The 24,883-nt window shown below is 46.6% G+C and overlaps 1 pseudogene; it reads right to left on the reverse strand.

Moving 5' to 3' along the window:
• The window catches only part of LOC109775569 (uncharacterized), a 30,034-nt pseudogene that overhangs the window by 2,118 nt on the left and 3,033 nt on the right, over positions 1-24,883 (reverse strand).

Consider the following 24,883-nt stretch of genomic DNA (forward strand, 5'->3'; position numbering starts at 1 on the left):
GTATGCTCCTATAATACCACGGTTGAAACGACTATTCAGAAACAAAGAGCATGCCAAGTTGATGCGATGGCACAGCGAGGACCGTAAGAAAGACGGGAAGTTGAGAGCACCCGCTGACGGGTCGCAGTGGAGAAAAATCGAGAGAGATTACTGGGCTGAGTTTGCACGTGACCCAAGGAACGTATGGTTTGGTTTAAGCGCGGATGACATTAATCCTTTCGGGGAGCAGAGCAGCAATCACAACACCTGACCCGTGACTCTATGTATGTATAACCTTCCTCCTTGGATGTGCATGAAGCGAAAGTTCATTATGATGCCAGTTCTCATCCAAGGCCCTAAGCAACCCGGCAACGACATTGATGTGTACCTAAGGCCATTAGTTGAAGAACTTTTACAGCTGTGGAATGGAAACGGTGTACGTACGTGGGATGAGCACAAACAGGAGGAATTTAACCTGCACGCGTTGCTGTTTGTAACCATCAACGATTGGCCCACTCTCAGTAACCTTTCAGGACAGACAAACAAGGGATACCACGCATGCACGCACTGCTTAGCTGACACCGAAAGTATATACCTGGACAAATGCAGGAAGAATGTGTACCTGGGCCATCGTCGATTTCTTCCGACCAACCATCAATGTCGAAAGAAAGGCAAGCATTTCAAAGGCGAGGCAGATCACCCGAAAAAGCCCGCCATGCGTACCGGTGATCACGTACTTGCTATGGTCAATGATTTACACGTAATCTTTGGAAAGGGTCCCGGCGGACTAGTTGTTCCGAATGGTGCTGAGGGACGCGCAACCATGTGGAAGAAGAAATCTATATTTTGGGACCTACCCTACTGGAAAGACCTAGAGGTCCGCTCTTCGATCGACGTGATGCACGTGACGAAGAACCTTTGCGTGAACCTGCTAGGCTTCTTGGGCATGTATGGGAAGACAAAAGATACAGCTGAGGCACGGGAGGACCTGCAACGTTTGCACGAAAAAGACGGCATGCCTCCAAAGCAGTATGAAGGTCCTGCCAGCTACGCTCTTACCAAAGAAGAGAAGGAAATCTTCTTTGAATGCCTGCTTAGTATGAAGGTCCCGACTGGCTTCTCGTCGAATATAAAGGGAATAATAAATATGCCAGAGAAAAAGTTTCAGAACCTAAAGTCTCATGACTGCCACGTGATTATGACGCAACTGCTTCCGGTTGCATTGAGGGGGCTTCTACCGGAAAACGTCCGATTAGCCATTGTGAAGTTATGTGCATTCCTCAATGCAATCTCTCAGAAGGTGATCGATCCAGAAATCATACCAAGGCTAAGGAGTGATGTGGTGCAATGTCTTGTCAGTTTCGAGCTGGTGTTCCTACCATCCTTCTTCAATATCATGACGCACATCCTAGTTCATCTAGTTGACGAGATTGTCATTCTGGGCCCCGTATTTCTACACAATATGTACCCCTTTGAGAGGTTCATGGGAGTCCTAAAGAAATATGTCCGTAACCGCACTAGGCCAGAAGGAAGCATCTCCATGGGCCATCAAACAGAGGATGTCATTGAGTTTTGTGTTGACTTCATTCCTGGCCTTAAGAAGATAGGTCTCCCTAAATCACGGTATGAGGGGAGACTGACTGGAAAAGGCACGCTTGGAGGGGACTCAATAATATGCAGAGACGGATATTCTTGGTCTCAAGCACACTACACAGTTCTACAGAACTCTACATTGGTGACCCCGTATGTCGATGAACACAAGAACAGTCTGCGCTCCAAACACCCCGAGCAGTGCGACGACTGGATTACATGTCAACAAATCAGGACTTTCAGCAGTTGGTTGGAAACACGTCTCAGAGGTGACAACACTGTTTGTGATGAGCTGTACTCGTTGTCCAGGGGACCATCTTCGACTGTATTGACTTACAAAGGATACGAGATAAATGGGAATACATTTTACACGATCGCCCAAGATCAAAAGAGCACCAACCAAAACAGCGGTGTCCGCTTTGATGCAGCAACCGAGAGGGGAAAGGACACATATTATGGTTACATAGTGGACATATGGGAACTTGACTACGGACATGATTTTAAGGTCCCTTTGTTTAAGTGCAAATGGGTCAATCTGTCAGGAGGCGGGGTACAGGTAGACCCACAGTACGGAATGACAACAGTGGATCTGAACAATCTTGGGTACACTGACGAACCGTTCGTCCTAGCCAATGATGTGGCACAGGTTATCTATGTGAAGGACATGTCTACCAAACCGAGAAAAAGAAAAGATAAGGAAGCGAATACATCATACGATGAGCCAAAGCGCCACATAGTTCTTTCAGGAAAAAGAGACATCGTGGGAGTGGAGGGCAAGTCAGACATGTCCGAAGATTATGAAAAGTTTCATGAAATTCCTCCCTTCAAAGTCAAGGCTGACCCAAGCATCCTGAGAAATGATGAAGATTATCCATGGTTCCGGCGCAATAAGGAAAGGACACAGGGGAAGAAAAACCGAAGGCTTTCTCTCCACAACTATTATGATGATACCATGCCAACTTTCAACCTTTTCGTAGTTCATTTGAAATCCCTTTGTAACAGACGAGTTTCTGTATGAAATCCTGATACTTCGAAAGAGATTGTCCGTTTTGTACACGAAGTGCATCCAGTTTTTGCCGTAACCCTCTCAACTTTCTTGCACATGCTATGTGGATGAAATGATGATACCATGGCAACTTTCAACCTTTTAGAGTTCATTTGAAATGCTTTTCAATGTTAATGTCTTATAGCTCAAAGTAATCAGTAAATGCATGAAAAATGGTGCATGAAAAATAACAAATAAAATAAATAAGTAATTAGAAACAAAATAATATAAACTTTAATAAAATATATAAGTAGAAACAAAATAAAATAAACTTTAATAACATAAATAAAATTTATGAAACTAAAATTATCAAAGTATTTTCTCTTCAAAACATTATAATCCCGACTGTTGTCGTGGGGGTAGCTTCTCCTTCGTTCCCGTGTGCTAGACAATTTGGTGTAATGCACTCGGGAACGAAAGGAGGAGCTACCATCACCGACGGTCGCAAATGTCAGAGAGGAATCAGTGAGGGAGAGTTCCACCATATATATATGAGAGGACGAAGAATCCCGACTGTTGTCGTGGGGGTCGCTTCTCCTTCATTCCCGTGTGCTAGACATTTTGGTGTAATGCACTCGGGGATGAAAGGAGGTGCGACCATCACCAACAGTCGAATGTATACACCACGTGAGCTGAGAGTTTTCAAGAAAAGACTCGACAGACCGATAGTCAACCTGTGATGAATAATAATGATCTAACTTAGGTTTTTAGTACATATATTTAATTGTAGATGTTTAATATTTAAATTATGAACATAGGAAATGTCGTACTCGGACGACGAAAGTCTCCTGGGGGAGTGCGACTGGTGCCACGACGACTGAGGTTTGTGCGACAGGCCTCACCTGGACGAAGATCGGCGCTTCAGCATTAAGCTGGAGGAGACCTTCGATGTTGAAACGGTACACAACGACGACAAGTGTTATTTTTTCGTAATTAAACACGACTTCAAATATTTCAACGTGTACTTTTCATCTTTTACAATTCGACTAGCTTATCCCATGCCATGCAAGACGCTATGTCTTGGAGAGGATGGGTTTTGAAGACCATGAAAGTTTCGAAACAAAGAAAATTCACCTAAGGACCCATCATGGTGTGGATTTTGAAGTAAAGCTGTACAATTCTGAGAGCGTAACCCATTTTGGTTGCAAAAAATGGGAAGCACTTTGCAAGATGTATGGTTTTGATGAGGGTATGCTTGTCACCATGGATCTTGGTGATCCTGAAATCAAGCAAGACAATATGGACATTTGGGTCCTTGTTGATACACCTCCAATTCTACCGCTATGTGAGTTCCTCAAACATAGTTATTAGCTAATTTATATTGTTTATTTCAAAATAGTTGACAGCTTATTTTGATTGTTCAAATAATGTGCGGAACATGGTAGACAAAACCCACTACACCGATGGCTCCGAATTAACTTATCAGGAGAAAAATCATCTGGTCAGATTTTGTACTGATATTGAGAATTACAATATCTACAATCAAACTCCTGAACATTATGGTCAATACGTGCCACTAGTGCACGTGTTGAACTACGGTAACTACCATGGAGATACCCTGGTAAGATTTTTTACTATTACGACATCCGTGCATCTTTTGCATACTTCTAAAACTAGTACATCATTGCTAACTATGAAGTTATTACTATGTTTTTCAATAGAGAATCCCAGAGGACTGTGTGCCTCATTTGATGTATCAGAATGTCAGCCTTCGTGTTTTGAACATATATCCAGGTCATCCTACGAATCTCAACTGTTCATACCGGATTTCTCAAAGAAGTGGAGACATGCTAATCAAAAAATGGAAAAAATGTATGGACAGTTGTAAGGAGGTTCTTGGAAGGAAAAGGAAGCGAAGCGCAAGAATTGGAGACAGGATGATCTTCATTCTGCATAATGGAGAGTCAGGGTCTATATTGTTTTATGCTATTTTACCTTAAAGAGGGTATTTAGGTCCTACCTAATACTGATGATCATGTGCTAAGAACAATTAAGTAGGGTTGGTTCGATGACTATGAGGATGATGATCGTATGACTTGTTATTAATAACGAGTAGAAGTTGTATGATGATGATTAGTAGGACTTGTTATTATATATGATGATGCATGATGCGAGCATGAAGAGTTATTATATATCAGCGGGTGAAATGAACATGGATTGGATTGAAGTGAAGGCAACATGCATGTGCTGCATGTCGAAAGTAGTACAATCCAAACTTGATCAAAGTTAGGATTAGTATTACTTTCGACATGCACCACATGTTGCCTTCACTTCAATCTAAGCCATGTTTAGGCATAGCAGTAGCGTTGGTAAACCAAGCACGGAGATATAAGAGAGGACACTTCTCTCTATTAGCTAGCTAATAACAACCTAAATTAACCTCCAAAACCCCTAAACCAGCCCCTTAAAAAAAAAGCTTCAGCCAGTTGCTGACGCGTGGATGCCTTTTGGTCCCGGTTGGTGTCACCAACCGGGACCAAAGGCCCCCCTGCCTGGGCTGGCCGCAGCGGCCACGTGGAGGCCCATCTGTCCCGGTTCGTGTAAGAACCGGGACTAAAGACCAAGGGCATTAGTAACGACCTTTTAGTCCCGGTTCCAAAACCTGGATAGAAGGCCCTTACGAACCGGGACAAATGACCCTTTTTCTACTAGTGGTAGTATCTAATCTAAGTGTATGCCTGTGTAGAGTTTGGACAACCTTGCATGAACTAAATCCTAGGCAAAGTAAAATATGCTAATACGCTTCAGGTAACGCTAACACTAATGCGATCCAACATGATTTATTTATTTTTGGTCTTGCACGGACATTGTCTCTCTGCAAAATCGAAATGGAATGCCAGAACTTTTGTTTGCATTGCACTATCATTCATAAACAATACAATCCATGTGTTCCATATATCCCAATTACTATGCGTACTCTATGCGCTACTTCTAAAATACTATGTGATAGACTACAGTTGGTGAGTGATTGAAAATCAGATTAACTTTCTCGTGTGTTGTTAATGCTGAATATTCGGAAACCTGGCTGTCATACTAGACGGAGTCATATCCAGGCTAAGGTGTGGACTAATCAAATTAAAAATAAGGTAGAGTAACAGGCTTACTGTAAATTTGTGCAGGGCAGGTGCAGCTTCGAGGATAAATAGGGTCCTGCTCAGATCATGTATGAGATTATGATTGCACGATGTATTGCTCTCGTGCATAGGCACGTATATATGATGTACAAAGGTGGGCCACGGATCTCAACTATACAAGAAACTAGGAGGCGGGCCCAATATACAATATGCACATAACACATATACTCAACACCCACCCCTCCCCCCCCCCCGCGCAGTCAAAGTGGCACAGCGGCTGACGCAAAGACTGGACCGGAACTCCTCAAATAACGCCGTAGGCAAGCCCTTGGTCATGATATCTGCAAATTGTTGGGAAGTAGGGACGTGTAAAACACGAATATGGCCAAGGGCCACCCGTTCCCGAACAAAATGAATATCCAACTCAATATGCTAGGTCCGTCGATGATGCACTGGGTTAGCGGAGAGGTAGATCGCCGAGACATTGTCGCAGCAGACCACCGTGGCATGGTCAACAGGGCAAGAGAGCTCCTGAAGCACCTGGCGAAGCCACGAACACCCGGCGACGATGTTGGCCACCGCACGATACTCAGCCTCAGCACTGGAACGAGAGACCGTAGGCTGCCGCTTGGACGACCACGAGATAAGTGAGGGTCCAAGGTAGACACAATAGCCCGAAGTGGAGCGACGAGTGTCAGGGCAGCCCGCCCAGTCTGCATCGGAGTAGGCGGTGAGGGCGGTGTCGGCGGAGGCGTGAAGCATGACGCCAAGGTCCATAGTGCCACAGATATAGCGGAGAATCCGCTTGACGACAGCCCAGTGAACGTCTCGAGGAGCATGCATATGAAGACACGCCTGCTGCATGGCATACTGGATCTCCCGCCGAGTCAGAGTGAGGTACTGGAGAGCACCAACGATAGACCGATAGAAAGGAACATCCGAAGCAGGATAACCATCCGCGTCAGAAAGCTTGGCCTTCGTATCAACAGGCGTAGTGGCAGGCTTGCAGTTAAGCATGCCGGCGTGCTCTAGGAGCTCGTGAGCATATTTCCGCTGATGAAGAAAGAAGCCATCCGGACGGCGCACCACCTCTACACCGAGGAAGTAGTGCAAAGGACCCAAGTCCTTGATGGCGAACTCAGCGCGAAGACGAGCCGTGAGCTGACTGAGGAGACCAGCCGTACATGCCGTCAGGATGATGTCGTCGACATAGAGCATCAAGTAGGCCGTGTCAGAGCCCTGATGGTAGACGAAGAGCGAGGCGTCCGAGCGGGTAGAGCGGAACCCAAGCTGGTGGAGAAACGCCGCAATGCACTGGTACCGAGCGCGCGGAGCCTGCTTGAGGCCGTACAAGGACCACGAAAGCAGGCACACGTGGTCGGGAAGCGCCGGGTCAACAAACTCGGTGGGCTGCTGGCAGAAGACCTGCTCCTCGAGGTGACCATGGAGGAAGGCGTTGGAGACGTCCATCTGGTGCACCGGCCAAGCACGGGAGACAACAAGGTGGAGAACCGTGCGTATCGTGCCGGGCTTGACGACGGAGCGAAGGTGTTGGTGAAGTCGATGCCAGCACGCTGTCGGAAGCCACGAACGACCCAGCGCGCTTTGTAGAGATCAAGGGTACCATCAGGACGGAGCTTGTGTTTAAAAACCCACTTTCCGGTAATCACGTTGGCGTGCCGGGGACGGGGAACAAGCTGCCACGTCCGGTTGCGCAATAGGGCGTCAAACTCCTCTTGCATCGCAACCATTCAGAGCGGGTCACGCAGAGCGGCTTGAACGGAGGACGGCAACGGCGATGGTCAGAGGTGGACGCCGCATGGACGTAGTCATCCGAGGCGTAGTGCGAGCTCGGGCGAAAGACGCCCGTACGGGCGCGGGTGACCGGACCGGCCACAGAAGGCACCGAGGAGGCCGGGGGGCCGGTGGCGCCGAGGGGGCCGCAGGTACCGGGGGCGCTGGGGGGGCCGCCGGCGCCGCGGCTGTAGGAGGCACCGCATGCGGGGGGCGCGCCTCAAAGCCAGGGGCGGGCCAAGTGAGGCGCGCGAGCGCCCTGGGAGTGGCGTCGAGGAGCCCGCGTCACCGGTGGCGGGAGGAACAGCCGGGGGTACCTGCTGAAACGGAAACACATGCTCATCAAAATAAACGTGCCGGGAAGTGAACACACGGTGGGAGACGGGATCGTAGCACCGACATCCCTTGGAGTTGGAGGGGTAGCCGATGAAGATGCAAGCGACAGAACGAGGTGCAAGTTTATGAGGAGCGGAGTCGACAGTGCTAGGATAGCAAAGGCACCCGAAAATACGCAAGCCATCATAAGATGGGGGCGTACCGAAGAGAAGATGGTGAGGTGCATAGTTCCACCGTGGACGGCAGGGGCGAAGGTTAATGAGAAGTGAAGCAGTAGCGAGTGCGTCCGGCCAGAAACGAGGCGGCACATTAGCATGGAATAGGAGCGTGCGAACGCAGTCGTTCAAAGTGCGAAGGACGCGTTCGGCTCGACTGTTCTGCTGTGAAGTATACGAGCATGTGAGACGAAAAACTATGCCGTGGTGTGACAGAAAAGTGCGGAAAGCAAGGTTGTCGAACTCTTTTCCATTGTCAGTCTAAAGAGCAAGGATGGGACGCCCAAACTGCGTGCTAACATAGGAGTAAAAAGCCGTCAAAGTGGAAAGTGCATCCGACTTTCATCGTAAAGGAAATGTCCACACATAGTGAGAATGATCATCAAGGATAACCAGATAATATAAGTAGCCCGAGTTACTAGGAACCGGAGAGGTCCACACATCGCTATGAATCAACTGAAAAGGAAAATAAGCTATGGTGGTGGAGTTATTAAACGGGAGGCGAACATGTTTGTCGACACGACAAGCATGACAGGTGTGATCCTCTATCTTATTACAACTGAAACTGAAACTCCTAAGAATATGACGAAGTGTGAAGGGGTTGGGATGACCCAAACGAGCGTCCCACAGATCGACGCCAGCGGAGAGAGCAACCGGTGCGGTGGTGGAGGAGGACGACGAAAGCACCGGATAGAGCTCGTCGAGGCTGTCACATCGGTGAAGTACCATCCTGGTTCGAGCGTCCTTGACACAAAAACCAAGCTCGTCAAATTCAACAGTAACAGGATTTTCACGAGTTAAACAACGAACGGAAACAAGGTTCTTAATAAGATGAGGCGACACAAGTATGTTAGACAAAGTAATAGACATGGAATTAGAAGGAAAAGAAGTGTTCCCGACATGTCTGATGGGGAGTGTGGAACCGTCGCCGACAATGATGCGGCCGTCGGTGGTGACAGGAGTGAAGGAGGCAAGATTACCAGGATGAGCAAACATGTAAGCAGTAGCCCCGGTGTCCATGTAACAATCACCGCCTCCAGTGTAGTTGTTCGGCATAGGCGCGGTGTGCAGCACGGCGAGGAGCGCCGGATCCCAGGGCGCCGGCGGCGGGGCCGCAAGGAGACCGTAGGCGCCGCTCAGCTGCGGCAGGGGGTAGCCACCGTACGGCTGCGAAGCCACGTAGTACGCCTGATGCGCCGGCGGGCGCGGCACAGGAAGGGTCGGTGCAGGAGCCCGCGGAACCGGAATGGTGTAGGCATGAACAACACCGGTCCACAGGTTGTAGCCGGAGGCCCACGGAGGGGGCACCTGGAACTTCTGCTGCTGCTGACGGGGCTGGCCGGCGCCCTGCGACTGCTGCTGCTGACCGCCGCGGTGGCCCGCACCGCGCCGACCCCCACGGCGCCATTCAGCGGGAGGGGCGGGCGGCCCATAGGGCAGCGGGAGCAGCCCCGGCTGCTGGGTGGCCGGGTACGACGGTGGCGCCGGGAACGACGCCGGGTGGCGCCGCGGAGGGGGCAACATCGGGGCGGCTGGAGGCGTCGAGGAGCCGCCGGGGGTGGTGCCGGCGGCGAGGGCGGTGTGGATGGCCCGCGCCTTCACCTGCTTCATCCGCCGCTCCTCCAAGCGGAGGTACGCAACGAACTTGGCGAAGGACAGGTTGGGGATGAGGCTGAGGTTCGCCGCGGCATTGCCGAAGTCCTCGCTGAGCCCGGCGGTGAGCATGCCGAGGAGGAGGTCGTCATCGATCTTCACGCCAATATCGCGTAGCTCATCAGAGAGAGTCTTGAGGTGGCGACAATAGTCGTCGACGGAGGTGTTGTCCTGGTGACACCCAAAAAACTCTTGCTGCAAAAAAACGCGACGCTGGAGCTGGTTGTCGGTGAAGAGCCCGTTCAGCTTGGTCCATATGGCGCAGGCATCGTCACCGTCTGCCACGACCGTCTGGAAGAGGTCCGGCGAGATGGTGAGGAAGAACCACCGGATGATGATGGTGTCGATGGTGGACCAGTCATGAAACTCGGGGACGAGGCTGGAGTCGACAGTGCCATCAACGTGGTCGATGAGATGATACCTCCGGAACACGAGGGAGAAATACGTCTTCCACGTGTAGTAGGAGGAATCCGCCTGGGAGAGACGAACCGGCACACGCTCGAAGATGTTCAGATTGCGGATGTCGTTCATGTCGGGAGGGTTGGCATCGGTGAATGGGTTGGAGTTGGTGGACGCGGAGGAGGTGACGGACGACATGGCAAGGACGAGACGGCGCGGTTGTTGCAGCGAAATCTAAGAGGAAGGGGACGGCTACGAGATGGAGCGGCGGCGGCGGCACTGTGTAGCGGCGGCGCCTGCTAGGTGGAGCGGCTCGGTGGCAGCGATCGCGGGCGGCGTGGTGCTTCAGTGCGTTGGCGGCGATTGATCTGGTAGCTTGCGGGGCTAGCTAGCGATTGATCTGGTGGCTTGCGTAGGGATTGATCTGGTGGCTTGCGTAGCTAGCTAGCAATTGATCTGGTGATGGGCAGCGTTGGCGGCTAGCGATTGTGGCGCTTCGGGATCGGGCTAGCGATCGGGCGGCGTTGGTGGCTACCGAGCGAGGCGGGTGGGACGCTGGGCTAGCGGGCGATCAAGGCAGCACGCGAGCACGCGAGCGGCGGCCGGCGCGTTAGGCGCGCAAGCGGAGGCGGCTAGGTGGCGGCGGTGGCGGCTCGGAGGAGCGCGGCGGCGGCAGCGGAAGACTAGGGTTAGAACTTAAAACCGGATACCAGGTATGAGATTACGATTGCACGATGTATTGCTCTCGTGCATAGGCACGTATATATGATGTATAAAGGTGGGCCACTTACCTCAACTATACAAGAAACTAGGAGACGTGCCCAATACACAATATGCATATAACACATATACTCAACTCAACAGATCACACTCAGGAATGATACCAGAAAGGGACACTTCGGCCAGATTTCTGAATACGGCAGTGAGACGCTTGGGATGTTCCAGCCGAATCCATATCTGCATCAAGAAAAGGAACACAAATAAATAGACAGCTGAAATTTAGTAAAGAAGATCACAAATATGATATGTGTGCAGAAGAAAATTAGCTTTTACCATTTGGTGGCAAAATTGAGATGCAATTTCAACAGGTTATTTGCGCTACTCCTTGAGAAGCATTTGCTCAGCAGGAATGGCACCTGCCATGCCTTGGCCTTATAGGCGAGGCTGACTTGACAAAGCTGTGGAACATAGCGAAAGCACACCGGAGGGTTCTTGGAGCGCCAAGAATGGCACAGCACCGTCCCGAGCCTGGGGACGGAGATGAGGAGGATCCGCTTGCAATGAAAGTGCATAAACTCGAGCTCTTGGATCCCAGAACATGGTGTGCCAATCTTTAGCACGTGGCACTATCGACCAGTCCGCAGGAGTTCATGTTGAGATGCTTGAGCTTATCGGAAGCAGTGATGAGGTCGGCGACGTCGGAGTCCCCGAACGCAAGGCTCTTGAGGCGCAGCCTCGTGAGCGAGCGGAAGGCCGGCTGGTAGGTGCGGGAGAAGGACATGAATTGCTGCCCTAGCTCGGGGATCTGCGGGCCGGAGTTTACCCCCGGGGGCGGGGATACTTGGAAGGCGAGGTGTCTGGTCTTGCCGTGGCTGGCGATGTCTTGGATGGCGCTGCCGATGGAGCTCAGATGAGAGGCCGACGACAGGAAGAAGTGGAGGTCGATGAGCTTCATGGCCATGGCACGGCCGCACTGGCACTCGCAGTTGCGCTGGGCACAGACGGACGTCAAAGCGGCCGTGAACGCATCCATGGTTTCGACCAGCGTGGCGCGGGGGAAGCGGCGGGCGTCGAGTGCCACGAAGGAAAGCTGGTGAGGGAGGTGCCGCCACCGCTTGGAGACCGTGCCGGCGTGGACCGCCCGGCGCAGGCCGAGCCGCTCGAGGATCCGTAGGAGGAGCTCGTCGGGAAGTGCGCTGATCCTGTCCTTGCCTCGGGCGGCGTTGAGCTTGAGCGGCGGCAGCTCCATGGCCGGGATTGGGGGGCCGGTTGATGGATCGAAACCCTAGCTAGATAGAACCAATCACCGACATGCTCCGAGGCCACGGCTCCGCCACGCACCTCCGGCGTGTGGCCCGTCGATCGCCGGATCCGACTCTTCCTCCTCCTCCTTCTCCTCCTCGATTCCCCTCCGGCCAGCGTGGTTAGCTTCGATTTGGCGGTTGGTTTGATCGTGGTGCATTGGATTGGACTGGATTTGTGCTCTGGTACTGCTAGCGAGGGAGGATTCGAGCGGATTGTTCCTCTCGGTGGCTGGACGGACTAGGGAGAGAAACAAGAAGAGCACGGGACAAGAGGGGGAAGGGGATGAGGCATGATACGTCCATTTTGCATCATGCTTTTATATCGACATTTATTGCATTATGGGCTATTATTATGCATTATGTCAGAATATTTATGCCTTTTCTCTCTTATTTTACAAGGTTTAGATGAAGAGGGAGAATGCCGGCAGCTGGAATTCTCGGCTGGAAAAGGAGCAAATATTAGAGACCTATTCTACGCAACTCCAAAAGTCCTGAAACTCCACGAAAGTCAGTTTTGGAATATATTAAAAATATTGGGCGAAGAAAGCACCAGAGGGGGGCCACCCACCGTCCACGAGGGTGGAGGGCGCGCCCCCTGCCTCGTGGGCCACCTGGCAGCCCCCGATGCCTATCTTCTGATATAAGGTGTCTTTTGCCCTGGAAAAAATTAGAAGGAAGCTTTCGGGACGAAGCGCCGCCGTCTCGAGGTGGAACCTGGGCAGAACCAATCTAGGGCTCCGGCGGAGCTGTTCTGCCGGGGAAACATCCCTCCGGGAGGGGGAAATCGTCACCATCGTCATCACCATCGATCCTCTCATCAGGAGGGGGTCAATCTCCATCAAAACATCTTCACCAGCACCATCTCCTCTCAAACCCTAGTTCATCTCTTGTATCCGATCTTTGTCTCAAAACCTCAGATTGGTACCTGTGGGTTGCTAGTAGTGTTGATTACTCCTTGTAGTTGATGCTAGTTGGTTTATTTGGTGGAAGATCATATGTTCAGATCCTTCATGCATATTAATACACCTCTGATTATGAACATGAATATGATTTGTGAGTAGTTACGTTTGTGCCTGAGGACATGGGAGAAGTCTTGCTATAAGTAGTCATGTGAATTTGGTATTCGTTCGATATTTTGATGAGATGTATGTTGTCTTTCCTCTAGTGGTGTTATGTGAACGTCGACTTCATGACACTTCACCATTGTTTAGGCCTAGGGGAAGGCATTGGGAAGTGGTACGTCTCCGTCGTATCTATAATTTTTGATTGTTCCATGCCAATATTATACAACTTTCATTTACTTTTTGGCAACTTTTTATACTATTTTTGGGACTAACATATTGATCCAGTGCCCAATGTCAATTTCTGTCTGTTGCATGTTTTTGGTTTCGCAGAATATCCATATCAAACGGAGTCCAAACGGGATAAAAACGGACGGAGCTTATTTTTGGAATATTTGGAAAATCTGGGAGAAAGATCAACGCGAAATGGTGTCCGAGGTGGGCACGAGGCAGCGGGGCGTGCCCCTGACCCTCGTGGGCCACCCGTAAGGCGGTTGATGCCCTTCTTCGGCCGCAAGAAAGCTAATTTTTGGTAAAAAAAATCACGGCGAAGGTTTTAGTCCAATCGGAGTTACGGATCTCCATATATATACGAAACGGTGAAAGGGCAGAAAAGGGGAACGCAAAAACAGAGAGAGACAGAGAAACAGATCCAATCTCGGAGGGTCTCTCGCCCCTCCCACGCCATGGAGACCATGGACCAGAGGGGAAACCCTTCTCCCATCTAGGGAGAAGGTCAAGGAAGAAGAAGAAGGAGGGGGGGCTCTCTCCCCCTCGCTTCCGGTGGTGCCGGAACGTCGCCGGGGGCCATCATCATCACCGCGATCTACGCCAACACCTCCGCCATCTTCACCAACATCTCCATCACCTTCCCCCCTCTATCTACAGCGGTCCACTCTCCCGCAACCCGCTGTACCCTCTACTTGAACATGGTGCTTTATGCTTCATTTTATTATCCAATGATGTGTTGCCATCCTATGATGTCTGAGTAGATTTTCGTTGTCCTATCGGTGGTTGATGAATTGCTATGATTGATTTAATTTGCTTGTGGTTATGTTGCTGTCCTTTGGTGCCCATCATATGAGCGCACGCGTGGATCACGCCATAGGGTTAGTTGTATGTTGATAGGACTATGTATTGGAGGGCAAGAGTGATAGAAGCTTCAACCTAGCATAGAAATTGATGCATACGGGATTGAAGGGGGACCAATATATCTTAATGCTATGGTTGGGTTTTACCTTAATGAACGTTAGTAGTTGCGGACGGTTGCTAATAGTTCCAATCATAAGTGCATAGAATTCCAAGTCAGAGATGACATGCTAGCAGTGGCCTCTCCCACATAAAACTTGCTATCGGTCTAGTAAAGTAGTCAATTGCTTAGGAACAATTTCGCAACTCCTACCACCACTTTTCCACACTCGCTATACTAACTTTATTGTGTCCCTATCTAAACAACCCCTAGTTTTTATTCTCATGCTTTTTATTATCTTGCAAACCTATCCAAAAACACCTACAAAGTACTTCTAGTTTCATTCTTGTTCTAGGTAAAGCGAACGTCAAGCGTGCGTAGAGTTGTATCAGTGGTCGATAGAACTTGAGGGAATATTTGTTCTACCTTTAGCTCCTCGTTGGGTTCGACACTCTTACTTATCGAAAGAGGCTACAATTGATCGTTTGCAATGCTATGCTTGGAATTTATGTGAAATATATGATTTTACTTGTTCTGAAAACCCTAAGAAACACCTTCCCTACCAATGTGAGTTTAGTGATAATGGAATCGTATCTTCGCATGCTAAGGGTGTTTATAATTACTATGATGTTCAACAAATTGAAGAATTTGTTACTTTTAAGGGTGCTTACGAAATTGCTTCTTTGATTGAAAAGTATGGTGCTACTCTTTACAAATCTGAAAATTTTGCCATACTTAAATATTGCTATGATAATTATGCTTCTAATGCCTATGTTGAACCATATATTGAGGACTACTCCGCTGTCCAAGAAGAGACTAATATTTTTCAGGAGTCTATCGAAGAATAAATTGATGAAACTGTGAGCTGATTGGATGAAAAAGATGATGAGGAGAGCGAAGAACAAAAGGAGGAAGAGCGGATTAGCTACCCGTGCCCACCTTCTAATGAGAGTAACTCTTCAACTCATACATTATTTAATTTCCCTTCGTGCATACCGAAGGATGATTGCTATGATGACTGTTATGATCCCGTTGATTCTCTTGAAATATCCCTTTTTGATGATTCTTGCTATGCTTGTGGCCAAGATGCCAATATGAATTATGCTTATGGAGATGAACTTGCTATAGTTCCTTATGTTAAACATGAAATTGTTGTTATTGCACCCATGCATGATAGTCCTATTATCTTTTTGAATTCTCCCAACTACACTATATCGGAGAAGTTTGCACTTATTAAGGATTATATTGATGAGTTGCCTTTTACCGTTGCACATGATGATTTTGATGAATATAATATGCATGTGCTTTCTGCTCCTACTTGCAATTATTATGAGAGAGGAACTATATCTCCACCTCTCTATGTTTCCAACATGATAAAATTGCAAGAAACTGCTTATACTATGCATTGGCCTTTACTATGTGTGCATGAATTGTTCTTTTATGACATGCCGATGCATAGGAAGAGAGTTAGACTTCGTCATTACTTGATATATGTTGCTTTGTGCTCACTACTAAATTACAAATCATTGTTAATTAAAATTGGCTTTGATATACCTTGGGATCCGGGTGGATCCACTACTTGAGCACAATATGCCTAGCTTAATGGCTTTAAAGAAAGCGCTGCCAGGGAGACAACCCAGAAGTTTTAGAGAGTCATTTATTTACGTTGTGTGCTTTTATAAAGTTTAAGAATAAAAATAATGTGCCAAGGTTTTCCTTTAGGATCTTCACAATGCTTGTTGGTTTGTACGGTGCTGGACAGAAACTTTGGCTGTAGTGCGCGATTTTTCGTTTTTTACTGGAACGTCAAATGGTTCTGATTCTTTTTGCAATGTCTTTCTATACAAATTTTTTATTTTTCCTAATTTTTGCATAAATTCTCAAGTAACAGAAGTATGGTGAATGTTCCGATTATTACAGACTTTCTGTTTTAGACAGATTCTGTTTTTGATGCATAGTTTGCTTGTTTTGATGAAACTATCAATTTATATCAGTGGATTAAGCCATGGAAAAGTTATATTACAGTAGACACAATGCAAAAAAAATATGAATTGGTTTGCAACAGTACTTAGAGTAGTGATTTGCTTTATTATACTAACGGATCTTACCGAGTTTTCTGTTAAAGTTTTGTGTGGATGAAGTGTTCGATGATCGAGAAGGTCTCGATGTGAGAAGAAGGAAGAGAGGCAAGAGCTCAAGCTTGGGGATGCCCAAGGCACCCCAAGTAAATATTTAAGGAGACTCAAGCGTCTAAGCTTGGGGATGCCCCAGAAGGCATCCCCTCTTTCTTCAACAAGGATCGGTATGTTTTCGGATTCGTTTCGTTCATGTTATATGTGCAATCTTGGAGCGTCTTTTGCATTTAGTTTTCATTTTTCTTTTATGCACCATGCTGGTATGAGATAGCCCTTGGTTGGTTTATAGAATGCTCATTGCACTTCACTTATATCTTTTGAGTATAGCTTTATAGAATGCTTCATGTGCTTCACTTATATCATTTGAAGTTTGGATTGCCTGTTTCTCTTCACTTAGACAACCGCCATTTGTAGAATGCTCTTTTGCTTCACTTATATTTGTTAGAGCATGGGCATATCTTTTGTAGAAAGAATTAAACTCTCTTGCTTCACTTATATCTATTTAGAGAGATGACAGGAATTGGTCATTCACATGGTTAGTCATAAAATCCTACATAAAACTTGTAGATCACTGAATATGATATGTTTGATTCCTTGCAATAGTTTTGCGATATAAAGATGGTGATATTAGAGTCATGCTAGTGGGTAGTTGTGGATAGTAGAAATACTTGTGTTGAGGTTTGTGATTCCCGTAGCATGCACGTATGGTGAACCGTTATGTACCGAAGTTGGAGCATGATTTATTTATTGATTGTCTTCCTTATGAGTGACGGTCGGGGACGAGCGATGGTCTTTTCCTACCAATCTATCCCCCTAGGGGCATGCGTAGTAGTACTTTTCTTCGAGGGCTAATAAACCTTTGCAATAAGTATATGAGTTATTTACGACTAATGTGAGTCCATGGATTATACGCACTCTCACCCTTCCATCATTGCTAGCCTCTTCGGTACCGTGCATTGCCCTTTCTCACCTCGAGAGTTGGTGCAAACTTCGCCGGTGCATCCAAACCCCGTGATATGATACGCTCTATCACACATAAGCCTCATTATATCTTCCTCAAAACAGCCACCATATCTACCTATCATGGCATTTCCATAGCCATTCCGAGATATATTGCCATGCAACTTCCATCATCATCATATACATGACTTGAGCATTTATTGTCATATTGCTTTGCATGATCGTAAGATAGCTAGCATGATGTTTTCATGGCTTGTCCGTTTTTTGATGTCATTGCTACGCTAGATCATTGCACATCCCGGTACACCGCCGGAGGCATTCATATAGAGTCATATCTTTGTTCTAGTATCGAGTTGTAATATTGAGTTGTAAGTAAATAAAAGTGTGATGATCATCATTATTAGAGGATTGCCCCAGTGAGGAAAGGATGATGGAGACTATGATTCCCCCACAAGTCGGGATGAGACTCCGGACGAAAATAAAAAATAAAAAAAGAGAAAGGCCAAAAAAAGAGAAGGCCCAGAAAAAAACAAAAAACAAAAAAATGAGAGAAAAAGAGAGAAGGGGCAATGTTACTATCCTTTTACCACACTTGTGCTTCAAAGTAGCACCATGTTCTTCATATAGAGAGTCTCTTGAGTTATCACTTTCATATACTAGTGGGAATTTTCATTATAGAACTTGGCTTGTATATTCCAACGATGGGCTTCCTCAAATGCCCTAGGTCTTCATGAGCAAGCAAGTTGGATGCACACCGACTTAGTTTCAGTTTGAGCTTTCATACACTTATAGCTCTAGTGCATCCGTTGCATGGCAATCCCTACTCCTCACATTGACATCAATTGATGGGCATCTCCATAGCCCGTTGATTAGCCGCGTCGATGTGAGACTTTCTCCTTTTTTGTCTTCTCCACATAACCCCCATCATCATATTCTATTCCACCTATAGTGCTATGTCCATGGCTTGCGCTCATGTATTGCGTGAGGGTTGAAAAGGCTGAAGCGCGTTAAAAAGTATGAACCAATTGCTCGGCTTGTCATCGGGGTTGTGCATGATTTGAATATTTTGTGTGGTGAAGATGGATCATAGCCAGACTATATGATTTTGTAGGGATAACTTTCTTTGGCCTTGTTATTTTGAAAAAGACATGATTGCTTTATTAGTAGGCTTGAAGTATTATTGTTTTTATGTCAAATGATAGACTATTGCTTTGAATCACTCGTGTCTTAATATTCATGCCATGATTAGATACATGATCAAGATTATGCTAGGTAGCATTCCACATCAAAAATTATATTTTTATCATTTACCTACTCGAGGACGAGCAGGAATTAAGCTTGGGGATGCTGATACGTCTCCGTCGTATCTATAATTTTTGATTGTTCCATGCCAATATTATACAACTTTCATATACTTTTGGCAACTTTTTATACTATTTTTGGGACTAACATATTGATCCAGTGCCCAGTGCAAGTTCCTGTTTATTGCATGTTTTTGGTTTCGCAGAATATCCATATCAAACGGAGTCCAAACGGGATAAAAACGGACGGAGCTTATTTTTGGAATATTTGGAAAATCTGGGAGAAAGATCAACGCGAAACGGTGTCCGAGGTGGGCACGAAGCAGGGGGGCGCGCCTTCCCCCTGGGCGCGCCCCTGACCCTCGTGGGCCACCCGTAAGGCGGTTGATGCCCTTCTTCGGCCGCAAGAAAGCTAATTTTTGGTAAAAAATCACGGCGTTTGTTCCTGAGGACATGGGAGAAGTCTTGCTATAAGTAGTCATGTGAATTTGGTATTCGTTCAATATTTTGATGAGATGTATGTTGTCTTTCCTCTAGTGGTGTTATGTGAACGTCGACTACATGACACTTCACCATTGTTTAGGCCTAGGGGAAGGCATTGGGAAGTGATACGTCTCCGTCGTATCTATAATTTTTGATTGTTCCATGCCAATATTATACAACTTTTATTTACTTTTTGGCAACTTTTTATACTATTTTTGGGACTAACATATTGATCCAGTGGCCAGTTCCTGTTTGTTGCATGTTTTTGGTTTCGCAGAATATCCATATCAAACGGAGTCCAAACGGGATAAAAACGGATGGAGCTTATTTTTGGAATATTTGGAAAATCTGGGAGAAAGATCAACGCGAAACGGTGTCCGAGGTGGGCACGACGCAGCGGAGCGTGCCCTTGACCCTCGTGGGCCACCCGGAAGGCGGTTGATGCCCTTCTTCGGCCGCAAGAAAGCTAATTTTTGGTAAAAAAATCATGGCGAAGGTTTCAGTCCAATCGGAGTTACGGATCTCCATATATATACGAAACGGTGAAAGGGCAGAAAAGGGTAACGCAGAAACAGAGAGAGACAGAGAAACATATCCAATCTCGGAGGGGCTCTCGCCCCTCCCCCGCCATGGAGACCATGGACCAGAGGGGAAACCCTTCTCCCATCTAGGGAGAAGGTCAAGGAAGAAGAATAAGGAGGGGGGCTCTCTCCCCCTCGCTTCCGGTGGCGCCGGAACGCCGCCGGGGGCCATCATCATCACCGCGATCTACACCAACACCTCCGCCATCTTCACCAACATCTCCATCACCTTTCCCCCTCTATCTACAGCGGTCCACTCTCCCGCAACCCGCTGTACCCTCTACTTGAACATGGTGCTTTATGCTTCATATTATTATCTAATGATGTGTTGCCATCCTATGATGTCTGAGTAGATTTTCGTTGTCCTATCAGTGGTTGATGAATTGCTATGATTGATTTAATTTGCTTGTGGTTATGTTGCTGCCCTTTGGTGCCCATCATATGAGCGCGCGCGTGGATCACATCATAGGGTTAGTTGTATGTTGATAGGACTATGTATTGGAGGGCAAGAGTGACAGAAGCTTCAACCTAGCATAGAAATTGATGCATACGGGATTGAAGGGGGACCAATATATCTTAATCCTATGGTTGGGTTTTACCTTAATGAACGTTAGTAGTTGCAGATGCTTGCTAATAGTTCCAATCATAAGTGCATAGAATTCCAAGTCAGGGATGACATGCTAGCAGTGGCCTCTCCCACATAAAACGTGCTATCGGTCTAGTAAAGTGGTCAATTGCTTAGGGACAAATTCGGAACTCCTACCACCACTTTTCCACACTCGCTATACTAACTTTATTGTGTCCTTATCTAAGCAGCCCCTAGTTTTTATTCCCGTGCTCTTTATTATCTTGCAAACCTATCCAAAAACACCTACAAAGTACTTCTAGTTTCATTCTTGTTCTAGGTAAAGCGAACGTCAAGCGTGTGTAGAGTTGTATCGGTGGTCGATAGAACTTGAGGGAATATTTGTTCTACCTTTACCTCCTCGTTGGGTTCGACACTCTTACTTATCGAAAGAGGCTACAATTGATCCCCTATACTTGTGGGTTATCGGGAAGTAATAAGTAGATGATGGGTTGCTAGAGTGACAGAAGCTTAAACCCTAGTTTATGCGTTGCTTCGTAAGGGGCTGATTTGGATCCACATGTTTCATGCTATGGTTAGGTTTACCTTAATTCTTCTTTCGTAGTTGCAGATGCTTGCGAGAGGGGTTAATCATAAGTGGGATGCTTGTCCAAGGAAGGGCAGTACCCAAGCACCGGTCCACCCACATATCAAATTATCAAAGTAACGAACGCGAATCATATGAGCATGATGAAAACTAGCTTGATGATAATTCTCATGTGTCTTCGGGAGCGTTTTCCTTTATATAAGAGTTTGTCCAGGCTTGTCCTTTGCTACAAAAAGGATTGGACCACTTTGCTGCACCTTGTTTACTTTTGTTACTTGTTACCCGTTACAAATTACCTTATCACAAAACTATCTGTTACCGATAATTTCAGTGCTTGCAGAGAATACCTTACTGAAAAGCGGTTGTCATTTCCTTCTGCTCCTCGTTGGGTTCGACACTCTTACTTATCGAAAGGACTACGATAGATCCCCTATACTTATGGGTCATCAAGGCAGAAGAAGCTCACCAGTCCCAAGCTCACTGTTTTCTTTCTTTCTTTGAACCGCATTTTTTTCTTTTTATGCAGTAAATCCCATTCACTTCGAGTAGGTAGATCATCCCTCAATATGCGTTGTTATATTCCACAAGGTTCTACTTCATTTCATTTTCGAAAACACTAACGCCCACACGTGTCGGCGTTTGCATCTCGCCCACACGCATGGATCAACGTCCGTTTATGTTTGCACGAATCTTGGCATATTTTGCCATACTTTTTATGCCATGTAGGATGGGGCTAGTGTGTGGGCGTTGGAGAGTTCGCCCACACACCCGCAGCACGCGGTTTGCCAGCTGCGCTGTGTGGGCGAACTAGTTTCTGCCCACACAGCCACCACCTAGTCCATGCACGTGTGGGCGAAATACATTGTTGGATGGCAACCGCAGTTACACGTACGTGGCAACTAGGTAAACACACATGGCAACCATGATTCGTTGCTAGACGGCAACTGCAGTTGCGCGTACGTGGCAACCAGATAAACACACATGGCAACTGTGATTAACCATACATGGCAAATATGGTTAGACCACACGTGGCAACTAGGTAAACACACATGACAACTACTGTTTGACCATATGTGGCAAGTAGTTAATCACACACGGCAACTATGGTTTGATTACACGCGGCAACTACCACAAATTAGACATGGCAACTATAGTTAACCAAAATAGATAGAGTTGTCATACTTTTACAACTATATTTGCCATGCCGGATAACTACATGTGCCATCCCGAATAACTACATCTGCCATCCTGGATGGCAACTAAATCGTCATCCCGCGGGTACCTAACGAGCTACGCCAGGATGTGTGGGCATTTTTGCTTCGCCACACACACGGGATGGAGATGAGTAGTATTTGTTAGGCGTGTGGCACGAAGTAGCTGCGCTCACACATGTGGGCAATTATAATGTTCGCCCACACACAGCCGTGTGGGCTGCCTACTTCTCATGCTACACACGGTGTGTGGGCATATGTCTAGTATGCCACACGTGTGGGCGTTATCGGTGTCCTTCATTTTCCAAAGCTACTACTGTGGCATGAACTTTCCACAAAATCTCGTAAAAACACACGGTACATATTATTTATTTATTTCGCGGGAAATGGATACATATATTTCAATAGAAATTAATACGGATGTTTGCATGGAAACATATAACTATGTACTTTTGGGAGTTAAATACACTACAGGTGCCCTAACTTGTCCGACGCGGTCAGTTTGGTGCCTAAACTTGAAAAATACACAAAAGTGATGTCTTAACTTGTCCGAGTGTTCAAATACGGTGCCTCTGGACGTATGCCGCCGTATCGAGTCGCTGGGCAACATGTCAGTGGTTGCCTACGCGCGCTGTGAGCTATGCATGTTGTTTTTTACAGAAATGCCCCTGGATTTTAATTAATTCTCGCAAAAAATACCCCTTGATTTTAAGTAATACTCGCAAAAAATACCAGAAAGCAAGCGTACAGGAAATTCGAACATGGGACATCCTCGTTGCCAGACAATCGAGCGGACTAGCCGGCTACGGTCTGGTTTGCGCTTAATTATCAGAAAGCAGTTTATATAGATGATTGCACGTATCGCTCTGCATATGCTTTTACTGGAATAATTTTCCTTTTATTTATTCTAAGTTACTATCTTGTCTTTCTTCGATTGAAGTTTCTGTTTAGTTTTCATGATACATAAATTTTTCCATTTGAAAAATAAAATAATTATAAATATATAATTTTGTTTATTTTATATCTCTATTCTATTTCCATTATTGTGTACTTTCAAGAGATAAACATGAGCTTTTTCTAAAATTGATGCGGAATTAAAGAGTTGAACGTATATTAAAAACATGGTGAGCATTTTTTGAAAGACACGTCCATGTTCATGTTCATTTTTCATTTCCATATTATTTTAGAAAATGTTCACCGTGTTTTTTGAAAATGTTGAATGCATCTTAAAAAATATTCTGTAATATTATTCTTAAATTTCTACAAACACACTTAACATGTTAGTACATTTCTGGAATTTATTCTTGTCACACAATAATATTTAATACACGTTGAACAGTTTTTAAAATACTATATTGTCAATTTTCAATAATTGAGCGTTTTAAAAATAGAATGAAGATACACAATAATTGTTCGTGCTTATGGTCCTCAATGAAGATGCATAAATTTACACAATAATTTTTAATATACGTTCAACTTTTTATGTCCACACAAATTTTAGAAAAATTTCATGTTTATTCTTCAAGGTACACAATAATGAAAAGAGAGTAAAGATATAAATTAAATAATAATTACATATTGATAATTATTTTAGTTTTTCATATGAGAAAAATTTATGTATCATGAAAATTAAACAGAAACTTCAGTCAAAAAAACATGTGCAAAGCGATACGCGGAATCGTGCATATAAGTTGCTAGCTAGCAGTTAAATGTAAACCAAAGTGTGGCCTGTTGGTCCACTTGTTTGTTAGGCAACCAGGATGTCCGTGGTTTGAATTCCTTCCATGCCAGCTTGTGTTTATATTTTTGTGAGAATTAATTAAAGTTCAAATGCGTCCCATAAAAAAACAGCTTGCGTTCCAGCATGCGTAACGTTTTGCGTCCAGCATGCGTGCAAAACAAATAAATTCTCGGCCATAATATCATAGTCGGCCGTATAAGAGCAGAGCACTTATAATTCCAGGCGCCAAAACCTTTCAAACTTCCCGCTCACATCGAAATATCTCGCGCCCGAAAGTTTAGCATTGCGATATTGCTGTTTTACCCCTGCCACATGAACGAAAAAGGGCTGTTTTGGTAACTCCATTGGTTTCCCCTCTTTGCCCCTCCCCGACCCCCCAATCACGGCAAGCCGCCGAATCTAGTCCTCCGCCGCAGCGGTGGACCTCACACCCCGCCGGATCTACCTTCCGCACCTTGAAACCCCCAACTGCCAACTCACCACTTCACTGGAGCCGCTTCAGCGACTGGCTTGTCCACCGCTCCAGATCTCCTTGACCGCCATCATGGTCCACCGCACCAGATCTGCTTAACCGGCGCCCTCGTCCACCACAGTGTAGGCCCTTCACTGACTCCCTCTTCCGCCCCATCGCTGGCCCTTCATACAAGCCCTCGTCCGCCGCAATAGATCCGCCTCACCGAAAGCACTGTACACCGCGCCCGCCGAAGCCTTCGTCCACTGCACCGGACCCGCTCCACGGACACCATATTCAACTCCACCGGCCCTGCTTTACCGAAGTCGCAGCCTCATCAGGTTATATCGATTTGTACTCCTTCGGTTTTTCTCTTCTTTATCATGCAACTGTTCACTTACCACAGATGAGCTTTCTTGTATGTCGACAGGCGCCGCAACCGAAGCACCGGAGCCGCTTCAGCGACGGCGACAGCCGGCCCAAACTCAA

Source organism: Aegilops tauschii, chromosome 1 (genome assembly GCF_002575655.3).
Source record: "Aegilops tauschii subsp. strangulata cultivar AL8/78 chromosome 1, Aet v6.0, whole genome shotgun sequence".
Taxonomy (NCBI): domain Eukaryota; kingdom Viridiplantae; phylum Streptophyta; class Magnoliopsida; order Poales; family Poaceae; genus Aegilops; species Aegilops tauschii.